Genomic DNA, 24,030 nt, shown 5'->3' on the forward strand with positions numbered 1-24,030 from the left:
ACCCTTCTCTCCTGCAATGGCAATGGTCAGACAGAGGGGATGTGGCCACCTGCATCCCTGACAGGGAGATATTGGCTCGGCTCTTTCTTTATGCTGCTCTTGTTAGTCCATGACACATCAAGGATGGAATGCAAGGCTGAGTTCATGCACCAACCCCCTGAAAAATGTCCATGCCCCAGAGAAATCCTGACCCCTGCTATTGGAATGACGTGCTGGAGATTTGACTAGGAAAGGGACTGTCTGAATTGTCAGTGTGGGGAATGAACAATGATCTACAGCAATGTCTGCAGGGGAAATGGATCTGAGCAATTTGAAGTGACAATTCTGTGAGAACTGAATCATAGTGTAGTGAAATAGCCATACATCACGTAGTTGTGGCCGAGTGGTTAAGGCGATGGACTTGAAATCCATTGGGGTCGCCCCGCGCAGGTTCAAATCCTGCCAACTACGGAAGGACAAAAGTGTTATGATTATTGCAATCTTAGTGCCGCAGCATGCGAACTGGAGCAAGATCTGGTCTCACTCTGAGGTTGTCTACACTTAATACGCTGCTGTGACAGTGCGATAGCACTTTGGAGTAGACAGTTGCTACAGCGAGTGGAGGGGTTTTCCCATCGCTGTAATAGTTACACTGACAGGACAATTCTTCCTTCTATTTAGCTCTATCTAACCAGGGCTTAGGTCAGCTTAACTATATTGGTTTGGGGGTGTGGATTTTTCACACCTTGAGAGACATAGCTCTGCCAGTTAAGTGACCACTATACACCAGCCCTTAGATCCCTCTTAGGATTTCCAGGCAGGCACTGACCTGTGAGAGGAAAACATCAGCTCACAAACACAGAGACTGAATTCCCCACAGTTAATCTCTCTGCACTTTCCAGAACGTCACAAAATTCAATTCATTCCTGCTAGAACAGAGAAAAAATAAGTGACACAAAGTTTTTGGCTTGATTACATAAACTTATGGGTTTAAGTAACATAGTAAAAATATGTACCGATTCCTCTAAATAACACCATAACGTGAGATAAGAACAGAGAGAAATCTTGTCAGTGACGACTAATTTCAGTAATGATCTTCCCTTTATTAATTTCCACGCCACCCCCATTGGAGGTCTGGGCCCCTCCAGTGTAACTCTCTGCATTCGCCTTCCCATTAGAATTGGTTTTGGACACTCCCAACTTTTGAAAATTGTGCAATTCAGAATTTGAATAGTGACCCCGGCTCCTTTCTGCACCTGCTTTACATTGCTACACAGCACCTTCTCCACCTGCAGAGTCACCTGCAGGTTCAGCAGGGACCCCGACAAGGACAGTGGGTGTAGCTAACAGCCCGGTGTGCCTGGCAGTGAGGCAGGGGCAGCCCGAGGCTGGAAGCTCTGAGTCAGCTGTAAAGAAGCAACCCCCCCACACACGAGTACAGCAATTGAATTCCTCAACTTTAGCATCATGACACCCTGTAGAAAGCCCCACGTGTCCATTGTTTTTTCTCAGGGCTATGCAAAAATCAGGTGATACCAGTTTTGAAGTTTGAGTAAATAAAGTTTCGGAGATAGTTATTAAGCTAGCAAAAATATGCCAAAGATCCCTCTGCATAACATAGAATCATAGAATCATAGAATATCAGGGTTGGAAGGGACCCCAGAAGGTCATCTAGTCCAACCCCCTGCTCGAAGCAGGACCAATTCCCAGTTAAATCATTCCAGCCAGGGCTTTGTCAAGCCTGACCTTAAAAACTTCTAAGGAAGGAGATTCTACCACCTCCCTAGGTAACACATTCCAGTGTTTCACCACCCTCTTAGTGAAAAAGTTTTTCCTAATATCCAATCTAAACCTCCCCCACTGCAACTTGAAACCATTACTCCTCGTTCTGTCATCAGCTACTGCTGAGAACAGTCTAGAGCCATCCTCTTTGGAACCCCCTTTCAGGTAGTTGAAAGCAGCTATCAAATCCCCCTCATTCTTCTCTTCTGCTGACTAAACAATCCCAGCTCCCTCAGCCTCTCCTCATAAGTCATGTGTTCTAGACCCCTAATCATTTTTGTTGCCCTTCGCTGGACTCTCTCCAATTTATCCACATCCTTCTTGTAGTGTGGGGCCCAAAACTGGACACAGTACTCCAGATGAGGCCTCACCAATGTTGAATAGAGGGGAACGATCACGTCCCTCAATCTGCTCGCTATGCCCCTACTTATACATCCCAAAATGCCATTGGCCTTCTTGGCAACAAGGGCACACTGCTGACTCATATCCAGCTTCTCGTCCACTGTCATCCCTAGGTCCTTTTCCGCAGAACTGCTGCCTAGCCATTCGGCCCCTAGTCTGTAGCGGTGCATTGGATTCTTCCGTCCTAAGTGCAGGACCCTGCACTTATCCTTATTGAACCTCATCAGATTTCTTTTGGCCCAATCCTCCAATTTGTCTAGGTCCTTCTGTATCCTATCCCTACCCTCCAGCGTATCTACCACTCCTCCCAGTTTAGTATCATCCGCAAATTTGCTGAGAGTGCAATCTACACCATCCTCCAGATCATTTATGAAGATATTGAACAAAACCGGCCCCAGGACCGACCCCTGGGGCACTCCACTTGACATCGGAAGGTGAAATAGGAACAGAGACAAACCTTGTCAGCAAAGGCTAATTTCCCAAACTATCCTTGTTAGATTAGAGATATTCAGGCCTGCCTGTAAAGCCTACACTTTGAGAGTACAGGCTTTTTTTATCACAGTGTATTTTTACTGTGTGTTTTCATCACTTAGCTAGTTACAGGGTGTCATAAATATAAAGGGAAGGGTAAACCCCTTCAAAATCCCTCCTGGCCAGAGGAAAAATCCTCTCACCTGTAAAGGGTTAAGAAGCTAAAGGTAACCTCGCTGGCACCTGACCAAAATGACCAATGAGGAGACAAGAGACTTTCTAAAGCTGGGAGGAGGGAGAAAAACAAAGGGTCTGGGTCTGTCTGTATAATGCTTTTGCTGGGGACAGAACAGGAATGGAGTCTTCGAACTTAGTAAGTAATCTAGCTAGCTATGTGTTAGATTATGATTTCTTTAAATGGCTGAGAGAAGAGCTGTGCTGAATAGAATGACTATTCCTGTCTGTGTGTCTTTTTGGTAACTTAAGGTTTTCCCTCTAGGGATTCTCTATGTTTTGAATCTAATTACCCTGTAAGGTATCTACTATCCTGATTTTACAGAGGTGATTCCTTTGCTTCTATTAAAAGTCTTCTTGTAAGAAAACTGAATGCTTTTTCATTGTTCTAAGATCCAAGGGTTTGGGTGTGTGGTCACCTATGCAAATTGGTGAGGATTTTTATCAAACCTTCCCCAGGAAGTGGGGTGCAAGGGTTGGGAGGATTTGGGGGGGAAAGACGTGTCCAACTACGTTTCCCAGTAAACCCAGTTAAATTTTGGTGGTGGCAGTGGAAATTCCAAGGGCAAAGGTAACATTAATTTGTACCTTGGGGAAGTTTTAACCTAAGCTGGTAAAAGTAAGCTTAGGAGGTTTTCATGCAGGTCCACACATCAAGTTGCAATGGGGGAGGTTTAGGTTGGATATTAGGAAAAACTTTTTCACTAGGAGGGTGGTGAAACACTGGAATGCGTTGCCTAGGGAGGTGGTGGAATCTCCTTCCTTAGAAGTTTTTAAGGTCAGGCTTGACAAAGCCCTGGCTGGGATGATTTAATTGGGGATGGGTCCTGCTTTTGAGCAAGGGGTTGGACTAGATCACCTACTGAGGTCCCTTCCAACCCTAATATTCTATGATTCTATGATCTGTACCCTAGAGTTCAGAGTGGGGAAGGAACCCTGACAGGTCATAAATCAAATTGTGTTATAATAAACGTGACAACTTTTCTTGTTCCCTGAAATGATCCTGTGTAGTGTTGTCTGTATAACATCAGCACAGCCTAATGTTCTACTGTTCTACTGCCCTTTACTCATACAGTAATAACAACAACATTTCATTACCCCCTGCCCCCCCCCCGCATTCAAGTGGTTTGTAACCCAACCCCAGCCAAAATCTTAACAGAACAAAGACTCCCTATGGAGTCTAATCAGCTCTGTCTCTAATCAGTGGAGAGGGGCAGGTCAACTAGTACTTGTGACTCAGGCAGACCATCAAGCTAAACACCTTTCCCCACCCTCTCTCCTGATGCCCTCAGTCAGCACAGGCTAAGGACAGTTCTACTGCCCTTTACTCAGACAATAAGAACAACATTTCATTACCCCCCACAACCCCCCGCATTCAAGTGATTTGTAACCCAACCCCAGCCAAAATCTATCACTTGGGCAACGCAGCTCTGTTTGCTGGATACCTCGGTAGATTAGGTGTGAATGTAAATACAATCCGGTCCTGAAGCCTTTCCCCACAGCCCCCAGCTCATCACTAGCTGTCAGGGAGAGCTCATTTAGACTTTGCTTACAAATCATCATTTGAACTTATTAGGTTGGCCAACATCACCAACATGAATGCTCTGACATGGTCATAAAAAACAACAGCTCTATAAGGAAGCTAGTCTATGTTCATACTTTCCAAATCTATTATACTTTTTCAGATACACGTATTTTTTCATACACTTTATATGCTTTTAAAGTATGTAGTAATATTTCTATTTCAATTTCAATACAAACGTCCAAACAATCACTACATTGGCAATACTGTATGTAATGAGTTCACAAACCTGGACGGGGAGGGGTTGGGGAAATTCAGGAGAGATGTAGGGAAATCCTTGCCTGCACCCCTCTCCAACTGGGGAGCTTGAACCTCGCTATCCTCACCGCTTCCTTGAAGGGAAGCCAAGCTCTGGGTGAGCACCTAACGCTGATGAGGCAATTCTTTCTGGCTCTCCATGGAGCCCACATCACTCTGGTGTAGGAGGGAGCCCTCAATACGAGGCAAAAGCTCCAAACATTCCCCGCACCCTGTCTCAGACAGGCCAGCCATATCAGCACAGCCATGTGAAGGCTGAAACAAAGGCAAGGAGATAGAGCTTCCACCTCCACCACATGAGATGCAACCAGCCATCTAGGAGGAACCTGCTATATGCCCAGAGGCCTTTATTCCTCCAGCCTGTGAAGACAGAGGGGATGTCAGGAAGTTTCCCCTTCAATCTCACACACAAAAGGCCCTTCTTAGGAAAGCAAAATTATGAAGAGAAAAAGAGAAAAAGACACCAAGAAGGACGCCAAAGAGAGAGACTTTTATGATCTTGGGGAATAGTTCAACAGCTGACCAGGGACTTGAACCCTCGACCCTCAGATTAAAAGTCTGAGGCTTTACCAACTGAGCTCGCCAGGCTTATGAAGAAAAAGAGCAAGTTCATACAGAGGAGAAACTAGTCAAGAAAAAGAGAGCAGGAAACAATAGAGGAAACCTGCTGCTCTCTCTCTATCTCTTCCCAGCCCTAGCCCTGGTCTTCTCCTCCCTCCAGCACCCTGAGGCATTTTGCCAGCACAATGCCCAAGTCAACTCCACCCTCCCCAAACTCTAGAAGGCCCAGCTCATCAACCTGGCCACTCTTACAGCCTCCTCTCCAGCCCTGACCATTAGGGAGGAGGATTGAGTCTCCCTCCCTCAGGCCCACCCTTCAGCATTCCTGGGTAAAGACCAACACCGCCAAAGTGACTTTGGGCCAGCAGGTCAACGAAGCGGGCTGCCTCCTAGGCCTTGCTGCAGCCCAGCTGCAGGACTCAGAGTAAATCCAGCTCACATCCCTCCCTCTCTCTTCTCCTCTCTCCCTCCCCTTGGCTTTCCCAACACCTGGCCCCACAGCAAAACAGAGACTGGTGCTTTCTGGGCCTGCTCCTGCAGACGTGGGCTTCTATCCTGCTTCTCAAGGACTCAGCAGGAGAAAGGGGTCTTTCCAGGAAATGGCCACAGCTTCTGGGAATCCCTGTCTGGCTCTGGACACCACAAGGAACCATTTGGCTCCTGGCACACAAGGCAACTTAAAAGCTGAGTGCCTGGACAGGGGCTTGAATCCTGGACCCTCAGATTAAGAGCCTGATGCTCTACCACCTGAGCTATCCAGGCTTGCTGACAGGGTTGATCCCTTTCACCACAAGAAGTAAGCCAGCAGGCAAAAGAGAGGCAAAAAAAAGTCCCAGGAACCCCTCCTCTTTTTCTCCGCAGCCACTGCCTTTCAGCGGGATTCCTCCTCCTCCTCCCTCCTGTGCCTCAGTGCGACTAAATCTCTGCACCTAGACAGCCAGCCCATCCGCTGCATCCCAATCCCCCAGGCCTAAGCCTCCCTGTCCAAGTCCTGCACCTGGCTCCATAGAATTAAGTCTCACATCTCGCTGGGAACTTACTGACGGGAGCCTTGAAGTATCTGCACATGGCCCTGGTGCCTGTTAAGTACCGAGACCTGTGGTGCCGCATCGTTCATGGGAAACTGTCCGTCCATGCCAACGTGTACGGCCGGCATGTGCAGAGCAAAGGTTGCCCCCGGGCGCTGTGTCAGTTTCTGGCACCACTTGAAACTATGGACCACTTTCTGGTGGCTTGTTTTTTTACCCAGGAGGTGTGGGGACTTCTGGCTACGTGATGGCAGATGCCAGACTTGGTTGGACAGGATTATTTACAGTTCGCCTGAGGCTTGTTCCTGGATCAAGGAGGGCAAGCCACAGGGCGCCAGCAGAACCAGTTGCAGCAAGAGCACCCTCAGCAGGGGCCACCGTATAGTGGGCGGGTGTCATGGGACACACTGCACCTGATCGATGCCATAGCAATGTACCACCTTTGGCAGAGACGCTGTCAGGAGCATCTTCAGCGATGAAGGCAGTTCCCTGCAGCAGTGGCTAACCAGGTTTATGTGGCTATTAACCGGCTGGCTGTGGGTGGAAAAAAAAGTGAGTGACTAGCAGAGTGGAGGCGGGTGTGGACTGGGCTCTGGGACCAGGACGAGCCTTGATTCTCTCCTGCTGGTCTTTCTCTCTAGGCAGGACGGGGCTTTCCAGCAGCAACTGGGAGCAGTTGAGTTTCATGTTCAGGCCCGGTATCAGTTCCTCCGGGTTTCTGCTAAGCACCCAGGACCCTTAGCGGGTGGTCAGTGCACAGGACTGGTCCAGAAACCCTGCATTACTCGCGACTGCATTATTCCTTTTTTGGTATTTCCAATGGCTTTGTGTCGGTGATTTCATTTTGCTTTGTATAATGGGGTTTTCTGCTGGATCCGATATGTTAATTAACAAAAAAGACAAAAGACACAGGCTCTCCTGTCACAGGAATTACAGCCGAGGCAACCTCCTTGCTAACGCATTTGCTTTTTCATCAGCTCCAGGCTGGTGATTTGATTCTTTCCAACTTTCCTCTGAAAAGAAGCCTTTTCCTTAACAAGCAATTTCTTGGATTGCTGACACAGGTCTCTTCCGTTTCCTAGAAAGACATTGCAAACTCTGAGCAGAGGAGACAAAAGATGTGCAGTAAGGCACCACTGGGAGTTGAACCCAGGATCTCCTGTTTACTGGACAGGCACGTTAACCAGTCTAGCCATGGTGCCTGCCACTGGAAGCAATAGGCAACTGCTCCACTTGATGCTCCAAGACAACGCATCCAAATTCCAAATGGTTTTCTGCAAGGCCTGCCGACATCAAGCTGCCTGGCTCTCTGCGCACAGAAAGCCACATCTGAGGGGAGAAAGGGTTTCTAAGGCACTCTTTTCCTGCTAGCAGCTGTGTTTGTATAGTGGTGAGTACACTGCATTGTGGTCGCAGCAACCTCGGCTTGACTCTGAGTGACAGTAACCTTTTCATCAGCTCCAGACTTGTCATTTGCTGCATTCCAAGACTTAGCCACGAGGAAGCCTCTCTCTGTCTTGAACAAGCATTTAAAGGATTGCCCAGGAAGGTCTTTTCTGGTTAGAAGAAAGAGATACCAAAAAGGGAGCCCGACAGATACAGACGTCTCAGCAAGGAAAGTCTGACAGGTCAAGCCAGGAGTTCTTGGTTCCTAGAAAAGCTCTTCAGTGAGCTCTTCTGAAAGGTCACTCTCTGGAGGCCTTTCAAGAGCCACTGCCGATGCTCACTGAGAAAGAGATGCCAAACCAGAGTTCTCCACTGCCTCCAGACATGCAGCTAGTAGGAGCTCTGGGCACAGAGAAGCCCCTGCTAGCAGAAAAAGGCTTTGGCAGAATGTGATGCTCTGGACCTCAAAGTAGCACCCTGGACCCCCATATTCACAGCTGTGCTATGATTATGATATGCTTTGAACAAAGCATGCCTTGTTAGGTATGGTTTAAAAAGTCTTGGTCCATTGAACATCACTATCCTGTTGGATTATATGTGCTTCTACAGACACAACGTTCTGAAGATTCAGAGCAGGCTGCACTGCTGGGAAAGGAGGACAGTGAAGAAATTTGGCAGCATGTGACCTCCAGAAGAAGAAAGGGGAGCATCCATGTACCAGCAACGCAGATACAGGTAAGTAGCCATTTTCATGTTCTCTCCACAGGTACTAATGCGGAGAGTGGACTAGATGATACATCTGAGGGAAGGGAGCAGAAGGAGACTGCGCTGATTGGAAGGCATGAGATGCACTGTCCTAGGGTTGGGGGTTCCACGACCACTGCTCCCAAGAGAAGGAGGCGGGTGGTGGTGGTCGGGGACTCTCTCCTCAGGGGGACTGAGTCATCTATCTGCTGCCCCGACCAGGAAAACTGAGAAGTCTGCTTCTTGCCAAGAGCTAGGATTCATGATGTGACAGAGATACTGCCGAGACTCATCAAGCCCTCAGATTGCTACCCCTTCCTGCTTCTCCACTTGGGCACCAATGATACTGCCAAGAATGACCTTGAGCGGATCACTGCAGACTATGTTGCTCTGGGAAGAAGGATAAAGGAGTTTGAGGCGCAAGTGGTGTTTTCGTCCATCCTCCCCATGGAAAGAAAAGGCCTGGGTAGAGACCGTCGAATCGTGGAAGTCAACAAATGACTATGCAGGTGATGTCGGAGAGAAGGCTTTGGATTCCAGGGGTGTGTCTGTGCGGATTTGTTCTTGTGCTTTTTCAGGGAGTTTCTTGAGCAAATGGTGTTGTTTCTTTTGGTAACCCTCAGTGGAGTCAGAGGGTAATGACTTGTAGAAAGTGGTGTTGGAGAGCTGCCTAGCAGCCTCTTGTTCATATTCCAACCTATTCATGATGACGACAGCACCTCCTTTGTCAGCCTTTTTGATTATGATGTCAGTGTTGTTTCTGAGGCTGTGGAAGGCATTGTGTTCTGCATGGCTGAGGTTATGGGGCAAGTGATGCTGCTTTTCCACAATTTCAGCCTGTGCACATCGGCAGAAGTACTCTATGTAGAAGTCCAGTCTGTTGTTTAAACCTTCAGGAGGAGTCCACCCAGAATCCTTCTTTTTGTAGTGTTTGGTAGGAAGGTCTCTGTGAGTTAATATGTTGTTCAGTGGTGTGTTGGAAATATTCCTTGAGTCAGAGACGTCGAAAATAGGATTCTAGGTCACCACAGAACTGTATCATGTTCGTGGGGGTGAAGGGGCAGAAGGAGAGGCCCCAAGATAGGACAGATTTTTCTGCTGGGTTAAGAGTATAGTTGGATAGATTAACAATATTGCTGGGTGGGTTAAGGGAACCATTGCTGTGGTCTCTTGTGGCATGTAGTAGTTTAGATAGTTTAGTGTCCTTTTTCTTTTGTAGAGAAGCAAAGTGTGTGTTGTAAATGGCTCGTCTAGTTTTTGAAAAGTCCAGCCATGAGGAAGTTTGTGTGGAAGGTTGGTTTTTTATGAGAGTATCCAGTTTTCAGAGCTCATTCTTAATCTTTCCCTGTTTGCTGTAGAGGATGTTGATCAGGTGGTTCCGCAGTTTCTTTGAGAGCGTGTGGCACAAGCTGTCAGCATAGTCTGTATGGTATGTAGATTGTAATGGATTTTTTACCTTCAGTCCTTTTGGTATGATGTCCATCTGTTTGCAATTGGAAAGGAAGATGATGTCCGTCTATATCTGTATGAGTTTTTTCATGAAGTTGATAGATTTCCACTCTATACAGCTAAATTCAGTGCCTTCCATAATGACAGGTTTCAGAGTAGCAGCCGTGTTAGTCTGTATTCGCAAAAAGAAAAGGAGTACTTGTGGCACCTTAGACGCTAACAAATTTATCACTCTCACAGCTCTTGGGAGACAGGCTAGTCCTTGCTTACAGACAGCCCCCCAACCTGAAGCAAATACTCACCAGCAACCACACACCACACAACAGAACCACTAACCCAGGAACCTATCCTTGCAACAAAGTTTGTTGCCAATTGTGTCCACGTATCTATTCAGGGGACACCATCATAGGACCTAATCACATCAGCCACACTCTCAGAGGCTCATTCACCTGCACATCTACCAATGGGATATATGCCATCATGTGCCAGCAATGCCCCTCTGCCATGTACATTTGTCAAACTGGACAGTCTCTACGTAAAAGAATAAATGGACACAAATCAGACGTCAAGAATTATAACATTCAATAATCAGTTGGAGAACACTTCAATCTCTTTGGTCACTCAATTACAGACCTAAAAGTTGCAATTCTTCAACAAAAAAACTTCAAAAACAGACTGCAACGAGAGACTGCTGAATTGGAATTAATTTGCAAACTGGATACAATTTATTTAGGCTTGAATAGAGACTGGGAGTGGATGGGTCATTACACAAAGTAAAACTATTTCCCCATGTTTATTCCCCCCCCCCACCCCCTCCACTGTTCCTCAGATGTTCTTGTCAACTACCGGAAATGGCCCACCTTGATTATCACTACAAAAGGTTCCCCACCCCCCTGCAAGTAATAGCTCACCTTAAGTGATCACTCTCATTACAGTGTGTATGGTAACACCCATTGTTTCATGTTCTCTATGTATATAAATCTCCCCACTGTATTTTCCACTGAATGCATCTGATGAAGTGAGCTGTAGCGCATGAAAGCTTATGCTCAAATAAATTGGTTAGTCTCTAAGGTGCCACAAGTCCTCCTGTTCTTTTTGCAAATACAAAAGTTGCTACTCTGAAACCTGTATGAAGAGGTAATATATACAGACGCACACCAGGCAGGGTTGTTTGGAGGCCGAAGACTTTATGCTTCCATCCCATGCCACTTTCAAGTTTTAGCAAATTAGGACAAGTCAGCAAATAAGAACAATGTCAGGAATCAGGTAGGGAATTCCTATAGGTAGCAGTTTCTGGCACTACACCTGTGCAGCTCTGCTCCCCAGCTCTTCTTGGGCTCCTGCTCCTGCCCTAGCTCAGCCCCACTCTGGCCCAGATAGTTCCAGCTCACATGGAGGATGGGACCCTCTGCCTGATGACTCCGTCATTAGACTGCCTGGCCCGTCAGTCCCACTAACTTGGAGCTTTGGCCTCTCCACATTGCCCCTGGTGACTGTCATTCTCAGAGTCCTGAACTCCCATTGACCCTTCCCCCTTCTATTGGGACTGGGAACTAGCCAACCAAAAAAACATCACTAAGATTTAGTACGGGGCCAACAGCCCCCTTACACAAGCCAGCCCCATGAGGGTCACCGATGTCCAGCGAAAGCAGTATAAACTGGTCCCATGGTGTAATGGTCAGCACTCAGGACTCTGAATCCTAAAATCTGAGTTTAAATCTCTGTAAGACCTCAAGTTGGCTTGGGGTAAAGCCCTGGAGCTCACAGTGCTCACCTTCTCTGTCTCCAGTTGTACAAGAGCGAGTTGTTTCCCTTCTGCTGGGTGACTCACAGCCCACTTGGTCCAGGTCTTTGGTCAGGATGGCTGCAGTTGGTTGGGGATCTTGAAATGGCTACCAATTCCTGTGGTTTGACCTGGTGGTTGGGGTTCTTGCTGCTTCAGCTGATGCCTACAAGTTTAGCCCTTGTGCTTGCTGCCACACATTTCCTCTTGCCCACATGGAGCTTGAAGAAAGGAGTGGCAGGGCCAGGCTTCATAGTCAGGGCTAGGCAGGAAGGAGGAAAAATCCCAGACTGGAGCCCAGCACACCTTTCCTCCTCTGGGCACCTAGAGCAGAGGCAGCTGGTGCTGACAGCTCCAAGGGAAGGCTTAAAAGCCACAGAGGAACCGAAGGTGGGGCAAGAGGAGGGGAGGACCATGCCTATGTGTGGCCAGCAGACAGCCACAAAGACACTTGGCCGGTCTGCTCCCAGCCACCTGGCATGCCAAATACCCACTGAAGGCCACCCACAGACCAGCATGTGGGGCAGCTGCTGTCGCTTGGCAGCCAGTATCAGAAGATGGTAGCAAAGCAGGGCCAGCCCCCATGGTGGGGCCTCTGACTGTTCCCACTCGAGGTGCTCAGTTTTGCAGCGGAGCAGGAGATTTTTCCCCAAGAGGCTTTTCCCCAGCTGGTGGTGTGGAGGAAAAACACGGTAGACCTAAGTAGGCCCAAAACTTTGGTCAAGCTAACTGTGTATATGAAGCCTAAGAAGACAGTAAGAAAAATTCCATTGTGGGACAATTGCAGCAGCACAGCTTAAGAAAAGTAACCCTAACAGCTAGAAATCAGGAAAGACCGTTAACCGCAAAAGAACAACCTGTCAATAACAGGAAAAGCTTGTTTTGTTATATTCCAAATAAGGCAAAACTACTGTTAAGGCTCGCATTATATGCCAAATAAGCGAAAGCTCCATTGGTGGAAGTGCGCTTGACCAATTGTGGTTTTCAGCTATATAAACTCCTGTATTTTCTGTTTACGCCAGAGCAGCTCCGGCTGACTCTCCCTGTATGCGCATTCTTGAATAAAGCTGGCCTCAGTCTTGTTCTGAACCAAACACAACGAGTGGTTAATTTTCCACCACAGTGAACAGAGAAAGCAGAGAAACACCCGGCTCCCCAGGCGCTATTTAGCCCCCTCAAGCACAGGGACAGGTGCACATTTGGAGGAGGGAAACTGCTCTACACGCTAGCCCGGGCAGCTGCCCATTTACTTTGGCAAGTCAGGAATGGCAAAGGCTAGACTGGACACACCTGGGCTCACACCCTAGCCTTTGTGATGCCCAAACCCAACTCCTTCTCGGGGGTATAGCTGAAGCCAGAGCTTGGCCTGAGCAGCCAAGAAGAGGTTCCATTCCTGAAGAAAGCAGGACTTTCAACCAAAGCAAGCACAGCCACGAGGGGACTAAAATCCTGAATCATCTGATGCACAGGGAGATGCCTTATCCATCTGATCACATGATGAGGGAGTCTAAGCACTTCTTTAGAAAAGGCGGACACTGTGTTTCTCGGGTCATCTAGGGAGGGGGCAGAGACTCTCTGGGCACAAGAAATGGAGTTCCCAGCCAGATGTGAGACTTAATTCTATGGAGCCAGGTGCAGGACTTGGACAGGGAGGCTTAGGCCTGGGGGATTGGGATGCAGCGGATGGGCTGGCTGTCTAGGTGCAGAGATTTAGTCGCACTGAGGCACAGGAGGGAGGAGGAGGAGGAATCCCGCTGAAAGGCAGTGGCTGCGGAGAAAAAGAGGAGGGGTTCCTGGGACTTTTTTTTGCCTCTCTTTTGCCTGCTGGCTTACTTCTTGTGGTGAAAGGGATCAACCCTGTCAGCAAGCCTGGATAGCTCAGGTGGTAGAGCATCAGACTCTTAATCTGAGGGTCCAGGATTCAAGCCCCTGTCCAGGCACTCAGCTTTTAAGTTGCCTTGTGTGCCAGGAGCCAAATGGTTCCTTGTGGTGTCCAGAGCCAGACAGGGATTCCCAGAAGCTGTGGCCATTTCCTGGAAAGACCCCTTTCTCCTGCTGAGTCCTTGAGAAGCAGGATAGAAGCCCACGTCTGCAGGAGCAGGCCCAGAAAGCACCAGTCTCTGTTTTGCTGTGGGGCCAGGTGTTGGGAAAGCCAAGGGGAGGGAGAGAGGAGAAGAGAGAGGGAGGGATGTGAGCTGGATTTACTCTGAGTCCTGCAGCTGGGCTGCAGCAAGGCCTAGGAGGCAGCCCGCTTCGTTGACCTGCTGGCCCAAAGTCACTTTGGCGGTGTTGGTCTTTACCCAGGAATGCTGAAGGGTGGGCCTGAGGGAGGGAGACTCAATCCTCCTCCCTAATGGTCAGGGCTGGAGAGGAGGCTGTAAGAGTGGCCAGGTTGATGAGCTGGGCCTTCTAGAGTTTGGGGAGGGTGGAGTTGACTTGGGCATTGTGCTGGCAAAATGCCTCAGGGTGCTGGAGGGAGGAGAAGACCAGGGCTAGGGCTGGGAAGAGATAGAGAGAGAGCAGCAGGTTTCCTCTATTGTTTCCTGCTCTCTTTTTCTTGACTAGTTTCTCCTCTGTATGAACTTGCTCTTTTTCTTCATAAGCCTGGCGAGCTCAGTTGGTAAAGCCTCAGACTTTTAATCTGAGGGTCGAGGGTTCAAGTCCCTGGTCAGCTGTTGAACTATTCCCCAAGATCATAAAAGTCTCTCTCTTTGGCGTCCTTCTTGGTGTCTTTTTCTCTTTTTCTCTTCATAATTTTGCTTTCCTAAGAAGGGCCTTTTGTGTGTGAGATTGAAGGGGAAACTTCCTGACATCCCCTCTGTCTTCACAGGCTGGAGGAATAAAGGCCTCTGGGCATATAGCAGGTTCCTCCTAGATGGCTGGTTGCATCTCATGTGGTGGAGGTGGAAGCTCTATCTCCTTGCCTTTGTTTCAGCCTTCACATGGCTGTGCTGATATGGCTGGCCTGTCTGAGACAGGGTGCGGGGAATGTTTGGAGCTTTTGCCTCGTATTGAGGGCTCCCTCCTACACCAGAGTGATGTGGGCTCCATGGAGAGCCAGAAAGAATTGCCTCATCAGCGTTAGGTGCTCACCCAGAGCTTGGCTTCCCTTCAAGGAAGCGGTGAGGATAGCGAGGTTCAAGCTCCCCAGTTGGAGAGGGGTGCAGGCAAGGATTTCCCTACATCTCTCCTGAATTTCCCCAACCCCTCCCCGTCCAGGTTTGTGAACTCATTACATACAGTATTGCCAATGTAGTGATTGTTTGGACGTTTGTATTGAAATTGAAATAGAAATATTACTACATACTTTAAAAGCATATAAAGTGTATGAAAAAATACGTGTATCTGAAAAAGTATAATAGATTTGGAAAGTATGAACATAGACTAGCTTCCTTATAGAGCTGTTGTTTTTTATGACCATGTCAGAGCATTCATGTTGGTGATGTTGGCCAACCTAATAAGTTCAAATGATGATTTGTAAGCAAAGTCTAAATGAGCTCTCCCTGACAGCTAGTGATGAGCTGGGGGCTGTGGGGAAAGGCTTCAGGACCGGATTGTATTTACATTCACACCTAATCTACCGAGGTATCCAGCAAACAGAGCTGCGTTGCCCAAGTGATAGATTTTGGCTGGGGTTGGGTTACAAATCACTTGAATGCGGGGGGTTGTGGGGGGTAATGAAATGTTGTTCTTATTGTCTGAGTAAAGGGCAGTAGAACTGTCCTTAGCCTGTGCTGACTGAGGGCATCAGGAGAGAGGGTGGGGACAGGTGTTTAGCTTGATGGTCATTTTTCAGTGTTTACTATGGTGCCATACAGCCCCTCTTCACTCTCATGGTCTCACCCCTCATCAGCCCTGATTCCCCACCCCATAAGTTCGAACACACCCCCTCATTTCAATTCCTGGGGAAAACACTGATACAGACACTCTCCAGAGCACGGAGCAGCATCCGCCCATGCAGCCAGGCAATGAGCATTTCCCACAGCCTGGAGCTGAGGGGGAGGCAGCAGCTGCTGTTCCAGCTCCTTGGGGACAGCCCTGCCAGCCAACAGACACTTCTCACTCAGCCACAGCTAAGGGCGTTGGGTTCCTCTGGTGGGGGTGTGGAGCAGCTGTTCATTTTCCTGTTTGCACTCCTCTGCAGTGTGAAAATCGGGGAGAAGAGGCAGAAGCCCCACTTCCCTCCCTAAATGACATCCAGTAGGGGAAGCCAGGACAACAGGGTGGGGTGGCAAGTGGTGGCCAGACTCTTGCCCCAGGGTCTAGCGTAGCTCAGGGTCCAGCTCAACTTCCTCCCCACACCACTGGCCCCCAGTCTCCTTCCACCACCAGGTCAACCCGGGAACTAAGGCAGGAACGGGGTGAGGGAGCTGAGCAAGGCAGGCAAAAGTGAATCTTTCCTTCATGGGTAGCTCACAATGATGTCCTTTTTTGTGTGCCAAGGCTGACAAAACATCCCAGACAGAGAAGCAGCAGCCAAAAAAAGCCCTCAGTAGCTCAGTTGAGAGAGCATTAAACTGAAGATCTAAAGGTCCTTGGTTAAACCCTGGGCTTCGGCACATCATAGAATATCAAGGTTGGAAGGGACCTCAGGAGGTCATCTAATCTAACCCCCTGCTCAAAGCAGGACCAATCCCCAACTAAATCATCCCAGCCAGGGCTTTGTCAAGCCTGACCTTAAAAACTTCTAAGGACAGAGATTCCACCACATCCCTCAGTAAATCCTTTCCTCCCTCTTTGTGCAGGGCGGGCTTGTTTTCTGGGAGTGCAGCAACACCTTTACCTAAGGCAAATCCCTGATTTTGAGCTCCCCAGCAGGACAACAGAGTGTGGGCTTCTGCCCCTAGTTAGCCCACCTGACCTTTAACAATGAGGGATGGGAGCTGTTTTTCCCACATGACTTATTGGTCAACCCAATATGGGAGGAAGAGAGTGAGGCAGAGCAGCCCTCGGAGATGGTGCCAGAGGGGGCAGGGACTGGGCAGTGATGGGCAGGGACTGGGGATGAAAGCTCCTCTACGCAGCTGAGCGAGGGCAGTACCAGGGAAGAGGCATCTGTGAAAGTGGCTACCTGGAACGTGGCAGGGATTTGGGGGCCCAAGAGGAGGCTCTTTATATTCAGTGCCTTGGAGGAGCTGGACTTGGACATGGTGGACGTTCAGGAAATGCACATTAATGACTTTAGGGTAGCTCAATGGGCAGAGAGTGATGGGAGGAAGGGCCTGTCTCTCTGGTCCTCCAGGCCAGGGAAGAATGATGGGGTTGGAGTCTTGTTCTTCACATTCGCGGTGCGAGTACAGAAAGTGGTGGAGGTCTGACTAGGTAGGGTATTGCTGGTGGACTTTGTGCTCCATGGCACTGGTTACCGCTATATTACTGTGTTCCCCAGTGAAGGTGTGAAAGGAAAGATCAATGGAAGGAACTGGCTCCCTTCCTCTGGACTGCACAGTTTCTGATGTTGGGGGTGGATTTTAATTGTGTCAGCCGGCCTGAGGACTGCTGATTCCATTTTTCTGACCTTTAGCGGAAATATTTTTACAATGAGCACTACCTGGTGCAGGGTCTGTAGCAAGTTGGGCTTAGAGGATGTGTTTCTCCATAGTGGAACCAGTGGAAGGCGGGTGGTATTCCTTCTATTCCTCTGATCTGAGCTCACACCAGATGCGGATGGGGTACACCTTTCTGTAGGGACAGGCCAGGAGTGGCATTGACCAGATTTGTGTGAAAGAGAGCACGTCAACAGCCCCATGCAGGGTAGTGCCAATGGACTGTTTGGATCACAGATCTCTCACCATGTGCCTCAATGTGGGCAATTCCCTGACCCAGGGCAGAGGATATTGGAAGCTGAACATCCAGCGCTTGCAAGATAAAGGGGAGGGGTAGCAAGGCCTGGTGGTGTTGGCAGAACCGGAAAGCATCAGAGGGTTCTATGGCAACCAGGGGTATTGATGGGAGTCAGTGAGGGAGGAGTTGGCAGCTTCGTTCCGGCAATCAGGTAAACACCACAACATTAAAGAAACCAACAGTGCCAAGTCCTGTGGGATTTCCACAAGAGCATCCAGGCAGGGGAGCCAGTCAGCGTGTGACTGTACTGTTAGGGGGCTTATTCCTTCACCCACTTCCTTCCCTGGTCCTTCTTGCATGAACAGAGAGCAACAATACCCAAAGTCCAAAGGTGCAAACAATTCGATGTTTATTGGGGTGAACTTCCAGCAAGCATGATTCCAGTTTTCTTCCTTAGTGTCCCCCTTCCCAGCTCTGACACCACAGAGCCTTACACCTGTGTCCCTGTTCCCATTCCTGCCCTTAGCAAAACATGATTCCAATTTCCTCAGCCCCATTCCCTGTTCCCATCTCCCCCCCACACACACCCCCACTTCCTGATTGACTGCAGACTATATAGTAAAACTTGAGTTCTGCTTAGCTACACCTTAACCAATCATTTTCCTGAAATTTAACTAACCAATCCTAACATATTGTAACCAATTCTATCCCACCACCTTAATTAGTTTACACCCAGCAAAATTAATTATAGAGCAGACAGAAACAATCACAGAACCAGACAGAGATTATAAAGGCAAACAATAGCAAAGTGGGAACTATAATGACAAAACAATACAGATATGAGGATTTCACATCCCAGCTATTGATAAGTGAGTTCTTGCCAGACAGGATGCTATCAAACAAAGTTTCCTTTTACATCTTCTAGGCACTTCCCTTTCTCTGGAGGCGATAGGCACTATCAGGACAGGATTGTATCCTAACAGCCCAATAGCACCTTCTTTCAATGTGACTAGTTTGGGGTGTGAGGAGGTGACCGTTCGCTTCCCAGCTTATGGCTGCCTCTGCTGCTTAGCCAAAGGCCTTAGCCTAAGAACAGGGCCACAAACTGTCACGGTAAGAGAAGGCCCTTACACCAGCAGACAGTGATTTTGATTCTTTCTTTTATACCTCTATAACTAGCCAAGTGATAAGAATACACCTAAATTCTTAGAGTATAGGCCTTCACAGACAGGCCTGAATATCTATATCTTAACACTCCACTCCTTTTTTTTTTTCTTTTTCTTTTGGGATCCTCCTGCCGAGGTATCCCTGGAAAAGCATAGGACATATGGCGACACATTTCCTGATAGGGCCAGGCCTCAAGGTGGAAGGTGTCGATATTCCATTTGTCCCACTGCCCCTTGTGTAGTACCATGCCCTGCACCTTCTCTCGTACAGGCATACCACACCTATTCCAATTAGCGTTTCAGACTTCCCATTATAGTGGGCCCGAGAAGGTTGGGTCCAGGTTGTCTAGTATACTGTAGGATTTGGAGGGCTTATTACATTACTGATAGGTTGTCTCCATATGCAACGTAACACAAGTACAGTTAACAATACAAAATCCACAGCAACACCGAGTCCTGACCACCACAGTATGGTCCAACTTCTGAGACACCCCCAAAACACTGCCTCTCCTCCTTCGACGGGGTCACGATCTTATGTGTCCAGTTGCTGGCAGTTGCAACAAGCTGCTCCTGCAAGTTTTGCATGTTTTTGTCCATATCATAAGTCATTGAATGTTCACAGAGAAATGGGATATTGTCCAAATTAGCTTGACCACTTGGTATGGAATCAGGCAGTATGCCCTGGTTTGATTATTCACAGGAATAAGATTCACAGATCCATTTGTGCACCAAAGTCCAGATAGCAGCATGTAGATGTGTGTAGTTTGGTTATGGGCTGGTTTAATTGTGCCCCCAGTAATATGTACATTCCCAGCAAAACACCTTATACACAATTTATTTGAGCATGAGCTTTCGTGAGCTCTGATGAAGTGAGCTGTAGCTCACGAAAGCTCATGCTCAAATAAATTGGTTAGTCTCTAAGGTGCCACAAGTACTCCTTTTCTTTTTGCGAATACAGACTAACACGGCTGTTCCTCTGAAACCTTATATACAGTACACCCAATTGTCCACCCCTTGCATAGGCCATTGATTCTGCTCCTCCATAGTCATAGAATCATAGAATCATAGAATATAAGGGTTGGAAGGGACCCCAGAAGGTCATCTAGTCCAACCCCCTGCTCAAAGCAGGACCAATTCCCAGTTAAATCATCCCAGCCAGGGCTTTGTCAAGCCTGACCTTAAAAACCTCTAAGGAAGGAGATTCTACCACCTCCCTAGGTAACGCATTCCAGTGTTTCACTACCCTCTTAGTGAAAAAGTTTTTCCTAATATCCAATCTAAACCTCCCCCACTGTAACTTGAGACCATTACTCCTCGTTCTGTCATCTGATACCATTGAGAACAGTCTAGAGCCATCCTCTTTGGAACCCCCTTTCAGGTAGTTGAAAACAGCTATCAAATCCCCCCTCATTCTTCTCTTCTGCAGGCTAAACAATCCCAGCTCCCTCAGCCTCTCCTCATAACTCATATGTTCCAGACCCCTAATCATTTTTGTTGCCCTTCGCTGGACTCTCTCCAATTTATCCACATCCTTCTTGAAGTGTGGGGCCCAAAACTGGACACAGTACTCCAGATGAGGCCTCACCAATGTCGAATAGAGGGGAACGATCACGTCCCTCGATCTGCTCGCTATGCCCCTACTTATACATCCCAAAATGCCATTGGCCTTCTTGGCAACAAGGGCACACTGCTGACTCATATCCAGCTTCTCGTCCACTGTCACCCCTAGGTCCTTTTCCGCAGAACTGCTGCCTAGCCATTCGGTCCCTAGTCTGTAGCTGTGCATTGGGTTCTTCCGTCCTAAGTGCAGGACCCTGCACTTATCCTTATTGAACCTCATCAGATTTCTTTTGGCCCAATCCTCCAATTTGTCTAGGTCCTTCTGTATCCTATCCCTCCCCTCCAGCGTATCTACCACTCCTCCCAGTTTAGTATCATCCGCAAATTTGCTGAGAGTGCAATCCACACCATCCTCCAGATCATTTATGAAGATATTGAACAAAACCGGCCCCAGGACCGACCCTTGGGGCACACCACTTGATACCGGCTGCCAACTAGACATGGAGCCATTGATCACTACCCGTTGAGCCCGACAATCTAGCCAGCTTTCTACCCACCTTGTAGTGCATTCATCCAGCCCATACTTCCTTAACTTGCTGACAAGAATACTGTGGGAGACCGTGTCAAAAGCTTTGCTAAAGTCAAGAAACAATACATCCACTGCTTTCCCTTCATCCACAGAACCAGTAATCTCATCATAGAAGGCGATTAGATTAGTCAGGCATGACCTTCCCTTGGTGAATCCATGCTGGCTGTTCCTGATCACTTTCCTCTCATGTAAGTGCTTCAGGATTGATTCTTTGAGGACCTGCTCCATGATTTTTCCAGGGACTGAAGTGAGGCTGACTGGCCTGTAGTTCCCAGGATCCTCCTTCTTCCCTTTTTTAAAGATTGGCACTACATTAGCCTTTTTCCAGTCATCCGGGACTTCCCCGGTTCGCCACGAGTTTTCAAAGATAATGGCCAATGGCTCTGCAATCACAGCCGCCAGTTCCTTCAGCACTCTCGGATGCAACTCGTCCGGCCCCATGGACTTGTGCACGTCCAGCTTTTCTAAAAAGTCCCTAACCACCTCTATCTCCACAGAGGGCTGGCCATCTCTTCCCCATTTTGTGATGCCCAGCGTAGCAGTCTGGGAGCTGACCTTGTTAGTGAAAACAGAGGCAAAAAAAGCATTGAGTACATTAGCTTTTTCCACATCCTCTGTCACTAGTTTGCCTCCCTCATTCAGTAAGGGGCCCACACATTCCTTGGCTTTCTTCTTGTTGCCAACATACCTGAAGAAACCCTTCTTGTTACTCTTGACATCTCTGGCTAGCTGCAGCTCCAGGTGCGATTTGGCCCTCCTGATAACATTCCTACATGCCCTAGCAATATTTTTATACTCTTCCCTGGTCATATGTCCAACCTTCCACTTCTTGTAAGCAATCTTTTGTAAGAATCTTTCAAGTTTGGTGCTGCTTCAGCAAGGGCTGCTGAAGGGTTGTAAATTAGTTAGGGATAGTGAAAGATGATTTGGCACAACAGGGTTTAAAGTCAAAAGCAGAGGTAACAGACCACCTTTAGAGACTGGAGCTGGGCCTTGGTCCTGGGGGAGTGGAGAGAAAGAAGAAAAAAAAAAGTTTCAAAGTGCAACCTGCCTTTCCACACTCTTTTGTTTTTCTGAAGTTTTAATGGAGGGTACTTTGGATACTTATGTGAGATGTCAAGGAGGAAGTTTTTGTTTAATGATAAAACCCAGTTATATACATGTAACTGTATGTGCAACTCTGTGCAGCCACATTGGATGGAAACTTGGTAATTAAATTATCCAAGGGGGTCAGGTAGAGTGGCTACTATCACCACTACGCTTCTGTCCCCAGAAGCCTTTACAGCTATTCTGAGGGAAAATGGGCCCTTTTCCCACAGAAATGGTCTATAAAGGACTGCTGCAGGCAGCAGGCGGAGAGAGAATCGAGCAAAATTATTTGACTATTGGGTAATGTAATCAAAATCACTAAAGGATGTAAGGGGTTTCTATTGGAACTTAACTTGGCTGCTCCTGGTTGTGTCTAGTTGTACAAGATGGAAGTGTAATCGGGGTACAGTTGTGTAAAAGAGTAATCACAGTGCAAGGGATGTTAGGCAAAAGAGAATTTTGTGTGTGTGTATAGTGCTAAAATCTGAAGCTGTGTCTCAACTATTACCTGAGAATAAACTTAAAGCTTGGTACAGCAGAGAAACTATTGCAAACATGGTCTGTTGCACAAGAGGGGAAACTGAGGTACACCACCTCATGAATTTCATAAATGACCAGTGAGTGGGGTAATTCACTAGCCTGACTATAGAACAGCCTGACTATAGAACAAAATAAGTACAGCCTGGAGGTAATTTTTCTGTTTTTCCTGCAATTAGCAAGGAAATTTGTAAAAGAAAGTGGTATTATTATTAAGCAATAATCTATCCCCACCAGGGGGGTGGAAATTGTTTCTTTTGTTTTTCAGACACTCTACAAGCAAGCTGGCGCCAGCAGAAGAATAACTCAGAATGCCATGGATCTATGTTTTGTGTTGTTTGTCTGTGGTGTTTGTCTTGTTGCTAGCATTGTTGTGTTTTAATGAACAGAAAACCTCATGATGTTGCAGTGGGGGAGGTTTAAGTTGGATATTAGGAAAAACTTTTCCACTAGGAGGGTGGTGAAACACTGGAATGCGTTACCTAGGGAGGTGGTAGAATCTCCTTCCTTAGAAGTTTTTAATGTCAGGCTTGACAAAGCCCTGGCTGGGATGATTTAATTGGGGATTGGTCCTGCTTTGAGCAGGGGGTTGGACTAGATGACCTCCTGAGATCCCTTCCAACCCTGATATTCTATGATTCTATGATGTGGGTGCAGGATGGCTTCAAAAGGCTGATCTTGCGGGGAAGATGTGTATGGGAATGCAAAATGCTCAACTAGGAGGCCAGCACCTGTGTAATAGCTACAGTGGTACCTGGAAATGGAATGGCAACTAAGGTGCCCTCCACAAGCCCTATGGAAATAATGAGAAGGGGAAGAGCTCACTGGGAATCAATGGAGGGGTGTGTAAAATACTGTAAATCAACAGAAGATGTTTGGATGTGCCCTTATCCTATGATTTTGTCCCTGTTGAGGTTACAGGGACAAACCATCCCGATGAGTCGAAAGAATAGTAAATATGGCAGGCGACCAGCTTGGCTTAATGGTGAAATCTTAGCGGATCTTAAACATAAAAAAGAAGCTTACAAGAAGTGGAAGGTTGGACATATGACCAGGGAAGAGTATAAAAATATTGCTAGGGCATGTAGGAATGTTATCAGGAGGGCCAAATCGCACCTGGAGCTGCAGCTAGCCAGAGATGTCAAGAGTAACAAGAAGGGTTTCTTCAGGTATGTTGGCAACAAGAAGAAAGCCAAGGAATGTGTGGGCCCCTTACTGAATGAGGGAGGCAAACTAGTGACAGAGGATGTGGAAAAAGCTAATGTACTCAATGCTTTTTTTGCCTCTGTTTTCACTAACAAGGTCAGCTCCCAGACTGCTACGCTGGGCATCACAAAATGGGGAAGAGATGGCCAGCCCTCTGTGGAGATAGAGGTGGTTAGGGACTTTTTAGAAAAGCTGGACGTGCACAAGTCCATGGGGCCGGACGAGTTGCATCCGAGAGTGCTGAAGGAACTGGCGGCTGTGATTGCAGAGCCATTGGCCATTATCTTTGAAAACTCGTGGCGAACCGGGGAAGTCCCGGATGACTGGAAAAAGGCTAATGTAGTGCCAATCTTTAAAAAAGGGAAGAAGGAGGATCCTGGGAACTACAGGCCAGTCAGCCTCACTTCAGTCCCTGGAAAAATCATGGAGCAGGTCCTCAA

The 24,030-nt window shown here is 47.8% G+C and overlaps 3 non-coding genes across 3 annotated transcripts; 2 read left to right on the forward strand and 1 right to left on the reverse strand.

The window, feature by feature from the left end:
• Positions 1–368: 368 nt before the first annotated feature.
• On the forward strand, positions 369–450 carry TRNAS-UGA (transfer RNA serine (anticodon UGA)). The gene has a single exon. It is a non-coding gene; the product is annotated as a tRNA-Ser (tRNA).
• A 5,508-nt stretch (positions 451–5,958) lies between these two features.
• On the reverse strand, positions 5,959–6,031 carry TRNAK-CUU (transfer RNA lysine (anticodon CUU)). Its single transcript has one exon. It is a non-coding gene; the product is annotated as a tRNA-Lys (tRNA).
• A 7,495-nt stretch (positions 6,032–13,526) lies between these two features.
• Positions 13,527–13,599, forward strand: TRNAK-CUU (transfer RNA lysine (anticodon CUU)). The gene has a single exon. It is a non-coding gene; the product is annotated as a tRNA-Lys (tRNA).
• Positions 13,600–24,030: the final 10,431 nt, after the last annotated feature.

This window comes from Caretta caretta, chromosome 22 (genome assembly GCF_965140235.1).
Source record: "Caretta caretta isolate rCarCar2 chromosome 22, rCarCar1.hap1, whole genome shotgun sequence".
Taxonomy (NCBI): domain Eukaryota; kingdom Metazoa; phylum Chordata; order Testudines; family Cheloniidae; genus Caretta; species Caretta caretta.